Genomic DNA, 10,076 nt, shown 5'->3' on the forward strand with positions numbered 1-10,076 from the left:
TAATCTTGTATCATTAAACTTAAAAAGGAATATTTTTACAATATAAACTACTACTAGTAATTAAACATGTTTCTTGTTACATTTCAGCTGTAGGCAGGAATTTAATCTGCGGTAGGCCGATATTGGAAATATATACAAAGAGGCATAACCCCGTCTTTTGAACATCAGAACTAAATTTAAAACCAGTGGGTGGTTATCCTTATGAAGTTTTAAAATTAATATAGTTCTGTACTAAAGCAAACAAGTATAGTTTCGTTTACAAATTTGCATTTAACGTTTAAATTGTGCAAAACACTTTTTTTCGGTATCTCTGTTTATCAATTGCTCGTTGGTAGTAATTGAACTTTTAGGTGTAATTTTTTTGCAAACAACAACATTCGTTTCAAAATAGCAATAAGATCAAAGGTATAAGCCACCTGCTTTGAAATAAACTTCAGTAATACTCAATTTGCGTCCTTTGTAATTATATACTTAAAACAAAAACAAACACATAAACGAACAAAACAATTCAAATTAACCAAGAAATTCTGAAGGCTGAAAATAGATTAAACCAATATAATTCGCGGAATTATGCTGCTTCTGAGTGTTGTATGTATTTGAATTTTGCAGGAAGGTCAACACAGATTACATTAATTGCATCAGCTCTGTTATATTTAGTGGTAAATTTCATTTAATTAGATTTTTTTTAAATGTGTGACACTCATTTTGTAGTTTCGGATGAACATTTAATACAAGAGATATAATCCGGCTTCTGTATGTCATTTGGGCAAATTGCAATTGCGCCAATTTAAAACAAAAATCGAAATTCAATTTGCGCCAATAAATGACATGTGCAATGGTAAAACGCGAGTATAATTCCAAAATAATGGTTTATTTTAAATGAATGACACTATGGTGATTAAATTAACAAACTGAAGATTTTTTAAGTTCTTAAACGTTGAAATTGTTGATAATCAAACTGTTAATATGGGTCAGATGCCATGTTTATATACACGAACGCATGAATCTCTGAACAGAATGTAATCAAAAACAAGAATGTATAATCATACAGAATTTCTATATAAATCATGTAGTTGATAATGAAAAAGCTATAAAGTAGCAACATCCTCCGGCAACACTTGTCTTGGCCGATGGTTTTGACTTTCTTTTTATGTTCCTTTAGGGTTGTATAGTAATTTTTGGCTTCTAATCATATTTGGCTTATTCATTTTTGACTCTGATTACATTCTTGACGAAGTTCTATCAAACAAACGTAAGAGATCTGTATGTATTTTTCTTTATTTTGTGATCTTTAATTCCGCATGAATTTTTTTGAAATTGCTAGCGATTTGTTTATATAATTTATTTCTAGGACATAACAATATTAAATTTTTGCATGTAACCAACAAGTAACAACAAATTCAAACGTTGTCATTTCTTATTTTAAAAATTACTCGAATAAAACTTGAATTTAATGCCTTATATCCTTTGTTTACGAATGGAATGTTATAAAGGTTGAGTAGTTTTATCAGAATGCTTATGATGTGTCGGAAATTATTTCCATTTTTCATCCTATTAAATATTTGTGATGACTTAAATATAAAATCTTTGTTTTATACAATAAGCTTGATCAAACTGTAAACAGAATTAAGTTCCATGTCAAGAAGTGAGTCTTAGGTGTTTAATAAGATCGTCCCCTTTGATGTATCAGAAACCTTAAGTCTCTGTGGCTGTGATCTGCTAGATTATGTTGCATTTTACAGGGACTAAAAGTCATACAAATATAGGATAATTCAAAGATTTTGCAAATCCCAAATTGAAGCAGAAATATAAACAAGGAATAAAGACCACTCGAATATCGTTTTGTAGTGACGCATTAGTACTTATGACAAATATAGACATGTATGTCGTAGCTATCTGCAAGGGAAAATAAAGTTTAAGTATTTCTATTTATAATCATTTGTTTTGTTTTGTTTTGTTTTTTTTTTTTTCTTCAGCACTCTCTCTTTATTCACCTTTTCAGACATGTCATAAAATATTATTATTAATAGTCAATATTTTCATGACAGCATTTTTGTCAATATATGAAAATATAATTGCAATTGTTGCTGTATTCATTTATATTTATTTATAAAAATCTAAAATTATTTGTGACAGTTTGCCTCTCTTATGTTTTTACTGGAATTTTTTTTATGTTTTTTTTTTTTGTTGTTTTTTTTTTTTTTTTTTTTTGTTTTGCTTTGTTGTTTTGTTGAGAGTGGGTGTAATCCTTTAAAAAAATTAATGAATCAATAAGGGATGCGTAAACTTCAGTAATATATATATATATATATATATATATACATAATAAATACAAAAAAAATGTGACAATTTACATCACAAAGGGGGAAAATGTTTTTGATATGTCAATGAATATGTAGGAATTTGCAATGCAGTTTTGATTTACTTATTGGGTTTCTATGAATTGCATATTCAAACGACTATCTGCATTCTATATATTTTTTAAAAGGCATTATATAGGAAGAAGAAATGGTTTTATTTATTTTTTTATTAGATAGGCACACAGGGGACAAAGCTCAATATAAGACATTAAATTATGCAAAAATCAATTTAAGTAAAAGCTTACTTTTTCACGGGGGTCGAAAAACTAGAATGGTAAAGCCGAATGAAACGACTTTTACTTTACATATTTACTTTGCAGTTATCATCATGGTTCAAAGTAGGAAAAACATATCTAAATAGAGGAATTATCTTTGAAACCAAATGTTGCCCAGAATTAAATGAAAAAGAAAAAAAATATTCGTAATTAAGACAAATATTGTCTAGATATGAACACCCGTCTCCTTAAAGTAATTTTAAAACTGTCAAGTCCTTTTTTATTTAGCTGTTACATTTTTAGAATTACAATACTTATTTTTTTTTTTTTTTTTCAAGGATATTTTGCTTACTTTGTACTTTGAAATTTAAAAAAAAATGAAATACCTCTGTTGTGCCGAAATGATTTTGCATTTTTCAAATGGAGACAACTATCCACTTTTCCTCTTTTAAGACCCATCCGTTGAGGAAAACAAACTAGAATTGTTTGTTTATCAGTAGGTAGGCAGAAACATACAACATGTCACTTTCAAACTGTTCAATTTCAATTTTCAGGTAACTTAAAAATCAAAGGTTACCAGCGCGTTTCTGTTAAGTGTTCTTAGCTAAAATAAATTTCAGAATATTTGAAAGTTTGCGTCCAGAGGGATTAAGACTGATAGAGGTATTGGCACAAACTTAGGCATGGTTAAATTATAGTATACATTTATGGCGATTACTGTCATGGAAGAAATCTGGGTTGGATTAATCTTCTATGGTTTATAAGGAAGATATTCTGCTGAACCAAGTTAAAACATAAACTTTATCTTATATGAATACGTTTTGAGTTTTGATATTACGTATTAAATCGTGAATTGCACAAGAAGTGTACACGAAATATATCCGTGGAGTTTACAGAATCAAAACAAAAAACGTTGTGTTTTTTTTTTTATAAATGTGTCTGACTTCTTTTATAGGCACGCAAATTTAAACCAAATTAAATTTATATTGAAAGCTCTGTAATATCTTACTTGAATATATATACATGCATATATTATTTTTGAAAACTGTGCTCCTTGTATGCTTTTTAGTAAAACTAAAAAATATAATTGATGACTGTTGTGTCACTAGAACAGTATTGTCAATTACACACAATTCTTATTAATAAAAGAGGGGCAAAAGATACTAGAGAGACTTTCAAACTCATAACACGAACCCCACTTTCTAGTGGGGGTGAGCTCAGTTTATAAGTTATTAGAAATCCATTGTTTTCAAATGTTTTAGTCCCATTGTATCCAGTGAAGAGCTTCGGACCCAAGCAATCGAAAAGGTGTTATTGCCAGTTAAAAAAGTAGCATACAATGTATCCTTTCATATTGAAAAAAACTCTTTTTAAAATCTAGCCAAAAGCAAAGCCATATTTTTTGTCTAAAATACTAGGATAAATTAAATTTTAAATTTTCTTAGCTTTTCAACCTTTTGAAATTAGAGCAATAATTTTATTACTGTTTGATTTTATGTTTTGTTATTCGTTCTTATGTTGTTTGATTGTTTGCTTATTTGTTTGTTAACCGTAGTATTTTTAAATAATGACGATGTTTTTTTAATAGAAAAAGATTTGCAATATGTATTTGAATATATAAGACGACATCTTCTTTTTTTCATCAAAAGAAAAAAAGAAGAGATATGAGACTATTTCTAGATAAAAAAAAAACAGTGTATACAGAAATACCGCCAAAAATGTTACCCAAAAAATCTGTTCATGCAATAAAACTCGCATGTGTATTTTCAAAAGTTGGCTTGTCTCATGTATTTCAATAGTATTGATATCTCGATGACAATTTTTAAAACATTCTAAAATATTCCTTACACGAGTTTTGTTCCCTCAGTGTAATCATATTATAGAAAATTCAGTGTTTATTTAGGTTCTAAGAACCTCATTATCTGATTTTCTATTGAATGTACATCTGCTTTTGAGCATTTCATATTGAGCGGGCTTTATCATTTAAAATATTTCATAAATTTTACTTTTTTTTCGTAGGATGTTCTAGGGAATGTCAATGGTACTTGATGTCATCCCATTAAGTGGTATCCCGTGATGCAGCAGATCAGATATGGTTTACAGGTTCGTTTTGTTGTGGTATTTTTTCAGGGGTAATTTGCATCAAAAGAGACCAATCGATGACTGAATGAGATTATTAATTTTGTTTTAGTTATACTCAGTTATGCTGACTACCTTTGCGACAAAACAAGGCAACAACAAGTTTAAAAAAGAATTTAAGTTTCGCCCATCATTTACAGAGTACTCTATATCTTCCACTGATTTAACTAGACGATACTTTCTGTTTAGTTGCGCCTATACATGAAATGCTTGTGTCCTATTTTCATATTTTGTATTAAATACTTCAAAAAATTCATGATAAAGAAACTAAAGTTTCTCCGACATAGCTGTAAGACATCCACCAGACAATATCGACATGGAGCTTCTGTAAAGCGCTTATTCGGGCAAATATGCAACCACGTCCGGATATATAGACGATGATTAATGTAGGGAAAGTTCGAACCTCTCTACAAGTTGAATAACCATTTAAGCAATTCTTTAAGGAGTCCGCAGATTAACTGTTGCAAGATCAAACTTTTGGCGCTATCCGTCATAGCACATTTTAAAAGTTGCAGTCCGAATTTCCATTCCGTCTTCCTGGTCGAATTTAGCAGATTGGGTTATCCTTGTTCAATTTTGGGCTTTAAGCAAAACACATATTCAAATAACAAGTATTTATTACTTTACTACATGTGTGTATGTTGTGTGTGTGTTTTTTTAAACATAATTGACATATCAATATCTCTGTCCATTGAGTAAAATACAATTGCTACAAACCTTATTATTTCACAAAATGCTTACATACTATTAAATAAAACTGTCCTTTTTTATTATTGTTATTTTCAGGCGAATTTTACCACAGCCTATCCAGCGATTATTATTAAAAGTGAAACACTGAGGAACTATTGACTTTCTTCCAGTAGTATTTTCAATGCCATGCACTAATGTGAATATCAACGTGTAGAAAACGAGATCGCCAAACGCAAGATTTTGAAGGCGTCTTAGCTGTTTTCATCTAGGATGTTACTGTATTGTTTATTAGTTGTTAGAAAACAAATTTTGAAACTCGATTCTTTTTATACTATCGTTTGTTTTAGAACTAAATTCTAATTGTTTCATTTTTTTTTACAATTGGAACTGATCATTCTAATCCCATCTGTGTTTATTTTGAATTACGGTAGGTTTTTTGATTGAGTCTCTACTCTTGTTTCTGTGAATGATTGCAAAACAGTCTTTTTTATTTCGGGTAAAAATTATGTTCTGCTATTTTGATGCTGCATTTTATCATAAAATTGTTCTTTCGTTAATGCTGTGTTTTAATCGATGTATAAATTATAATTATGAAGTATTTTGCAAAGAACATACACAGTTAGCTACTGACATAACTATAGACTGTCGAAACGCCATTGTTTTCTTGGATCCCTGTCTATTATGGTATTTACTTCAGTGTATATTTACCTCCTTTCAATTTCGATCCGTTGGTATTCTGTATTTAATAAAACATGTTCATCAATTTTGTCATCTTTAATATCTAAATTACTTAAGTACATCAAATTTGTATCTTTCTATCAAAACAGATATAGTACAACCTAACATATAACGTTGTAGTTTACATTGGGTTTTCTACCTTATTACTGACAGAATATAACAAAAATTGACGTGCCTAGTTTGTACTAATATAAAAAAGTCCATAATTCCGAACAGTAAAATATGGAATTCTAAACAGTACAATCAGGGACATCCATACTCGATAGATACATACAGCTGATAAAGAAAAGAACATACATGGGCGTACACAAGAAATGTTGATTTTCAAAACTTTGACGTATTACATACTAGTTTGTCAAATGATGATCTGTACAGCAATGATACTTAAAGACAACGGCCATGATTCAGCTCTGTCCTCATAGGTGAACATAGCTTTAGTATCTGTTTCTTGGTTAGTAGCCGTTGTGTTGAGACTGTGTTTTAATTTGATGCTTGCGTGGTAATAAAAAAACGTTTGTCTGAAATTATCATAACAGTAACAATGTGTGGCAGTGCATAGACATTTAAAAAAAGAAGATGTGATATGATTGCCAATGAGACAACTCTCCACAAGAGACCAAAATACCTTTTTTTAAGTAATGAGCATTTGATAAATGTATAGTAAACAGATTGTAATTTTCTGGAGTTATCCAAAATATGGCATTTCCATTTTACAATGTTCCCAATACCTTAAAAACGGTTTTGAAATATTGTTATTATACAAATATATTAAGAATCAAAATTCGATTAGTGTGTTGTCGTTGTTTACATTTTTATGTAGAAAACAAATAGAACAGAACTTTAATTGCAAGTTTGAATGGACGGCTTCATATTCTTAACTTGAATTTTCTCTCTTGTGAAAAAATATAATAATAAAGATGTTGTTCTGTGAAAGCAAGTTAATAAGATCAAGATGTAATACGGGTCATAGTTCCGTAACTAATGTTACATTTCTCAGTCTCCGGGGTACACCAAATATTTCATTTCCTGAAATTATAATTTAAACGTGATAAATGAATGTCAATTTTTAAAGTAAACAAAATGATACTGACTAATTTAAGTTTAAACAGTTCAAATGACAATTCTATATTAATTCTATATAGGCTTATTTATTCAAAAGTTATTTGTAAAATATCACACTTCAAATTGCCAATTTCCATCCAAAATCAGGGACTTTTACGGAGCAAAATAATAAGAGTCTGACGTCTAGATTTGGTTTTGCCTATGTTCTTTGTAGGTGTTTCCTACAAATTAATAAATCTCTTGATTTATTTTGTATTTAAGATGCAATCATTTGTAATCAACTACCCCACGACGGAAATTTTAATATAAAGACTTCGAGCATTTTTGGCAAAAACATTTCTTAAGAAATCAAACAATATTTGGGACAGAAATGTTTGGCTTCCAGAACATTTTGGTGGTGTAGAAGAATGGATACATGGACATCGGTGAAAAAAATATGTGAATTATTTTTTTTATCCTACATTGAACTTTTGATGTCGTCCTAAACCTTTTGGAAGGCTCAATACGCTCGCTCTTTTTTCCATCATACTTATATTTCTCTCCATGCATGTCTCTTTCCTTTCCAGATATATTTTTCTTGACGACATAAAGTCACTTATTACGATACATTAAAATTATATGTATTTTGAAAGCATTGTGTAATTGAAAATGTTTTTGTTTGTTTGTTTTGTTTTGGATTTAAAAATTCATATAAATTAATTCTTGTAATGACATCTTTTTTAAGATTTTCTAAAATATTATCAAAAATATAATATATGGAAGCGCGCAAAAATGCCCTCCACATTTTAGTAAAGGAAAGTGAATGCATGGGTCTGGGTTATCAGAAATAAAAGACACTCTTTTATAATGATTATTATATAATACCTTTTTTGAATTTCTCCAACTCTGAAAGTTTTTTTTTAAAGCCCTCTTTGTTCTAAATTAGGAATTTAAGAAATATTCACAATAAACAAAACTATATAGTTATTTAAAAAGATCATATGGTCCGAGACCACAATTGTCGTCCCTTGACTTTGTGTTCACGAATATAGTCCCTAGTGTTGACAGTGGGTTACTTGCCAGTATTTTGCATACCCTTTCCTCCATGTTTTATGCCTCAAATTGGAAGTAGGGGGTGAAATTACACTGTAAAAAAATTTGGGTCCAGAATTTCAAAGGAAAGTAGTGATTTGGTCCAGCTGAAAAAGGTTAAAAATTAGCACTTCGGAAGCTGTCAAAAGATTTCAAGACGCCGTAAACATAAAATTGTCCATATTTTGAGTTAGAGCCGATGAAGTTTTCTATAATTTTGATATGATTTGTCCCAAAATGAGTACAGCACACTGTAAAAAATTTCATTGAGAAAGCGCAGGTGGGATTTTTTTAATTTTCATTTATGTTCTAAAAGAAATGCACTACGAATTAATTGTGTTCTCGGACCTAAGAATAAAACCATTTTTTTTTTTAAATTACAAACTATGGTTTTATTTTCATTAAAGTTGCTATGTATCATTAAATTGCATTGTTTGATTTTAAACAAATTATATTTTACATTTGGCACAAGATGCATACACAACGCGTCCAATCTTCAAGATAATTCTAAATCTAGGAAACGAATAAAACTAGCTATGGGTTATAAATTTCAATTTTTGTTTTATTTTCCATTCAGTTTGAAAAGAAAAGCTAATAAATATATGTGGTAGTACTTCACACCCGAAAGTTGTATGTACGGTTCTATTGTTATTGATAGTGTAAGAAATCCATGGGGTTAGTCTCCAAATCCGTGTCACCATTCACGTTACTACACTGCAGCTAGGACGTGCAACTATGATAAGATGACAAGATTTAACTTTCTATCATAAATTGTTCGTAATTGACAAACCTGAATTATAATACTGCCCCTAATATCCCTTTCTCGATGATAAATTTGTCATTTTGGATAAAGCTGAAATAATTTATCTCTGGGTAATGAATTCTCGCATGATTGTGTTTGATTTTTAGGCACGCGCAGATAAGGAGACGCTACAATTAGTGGTACTAAATTAGAGATATTTCATAATGATATATTACGTTGAATATTGAAAATTTGTTAAGTCATTGTGACTGTTCTAAGATAGTTCATGGTCATCAACAAAAGACAGTGACTACTCACTAATTTAAGATATAAATTAAATAAGTTTTGGGTAGGATATATACAAAGTACTTCTATGACTTCTCTAAGCTCGGAGTTTTCTTGGTGAAGCTAGGTTAATACAGAAAAGTACTTCAAATGAAAAAAGTTGTGAATACTAGATTTACATTTTATACCATTGAGTAACAACTAGTATTAAAGGACTATGAACCATTGGTATTGTTTTCAGCCATTGACCAGTGCTTCGGAAGTGGAGCAATGTTTATAAACAATATCATTTGTAGTTTATAAATCTTATAAATCGAAAAAGAGGTATGCTTTTTAATCGGTTTTAACAATTATAGCATGAAAAGGTCACAAGAAATCTAAAATATGACAAAACATTAGAGTAAAAACGGAATTGAAGATACTAGACTATACATCAGACGGTATCCAGTTACGTTTCGTCTATAGACATCAGCTCTTGATACAAAGCATTTGTTAGGTCTGTCCAATTTTACTAATTTGGCATTGTCTATAAAATAAACATTCAAAAGAGTTGTTTCATATCCGACTAAGGTCCTCTAGGTACCTGGTGGTTGAAAACCTTTGTATATTTGATATTTCATTCTTTATTTCTTTATTGGATATGACTACGAGCAGAGACATATAAATACATGTCTCTGCTACGAGACAGCTAAAATCTCCTGATTTCCATTAACAATGTATATTGAAATATAACCAACAAATCGTTGGTTGGACTATACTAACAAAATATAAATG

General features: G+C 29.8%; 1 long non-coding RNA gene across 1 annotated transcript in view; it reads left to right on the plus strand.

Moving 5' to 3' along the window:
* LOC143045533 (uncharacterized) overlaps positions 1-6,170 on the plus strand; it is a 33,632-nt gene extending 27,462 nt beyond the window's left edge. The window contains exons 2-3 of the long non-coding RNA XR_012968969.1: positions 4,595-4,678; positions 5,501-6,170. This is a non-coding gene — a long non-coding RNA (uncharacterized LOC143045533). The remainder of the gene's footprint in view (positions 1-4,594; positions 4,679-5,500) is intronic.
* Positions 6,171-10,076: the final 3,906 nt, after the last annotated feature.

The sequence above is a fragment of the Mytilus galloprovincialis genome, chromosome 9 (genome assembly GCF_965363235.1).
Source record: "Mytilus galloprovincialis chromosome 9, xbMytGall1.hap1.1, whole genome shotgun sequence".
Lineage (NCBI taxonomy): Eukaryota > Metazoa > Mollusca > Bivalvia > Mytilida > Mytilidae > Mytilus > Mytilus galloprovincialis.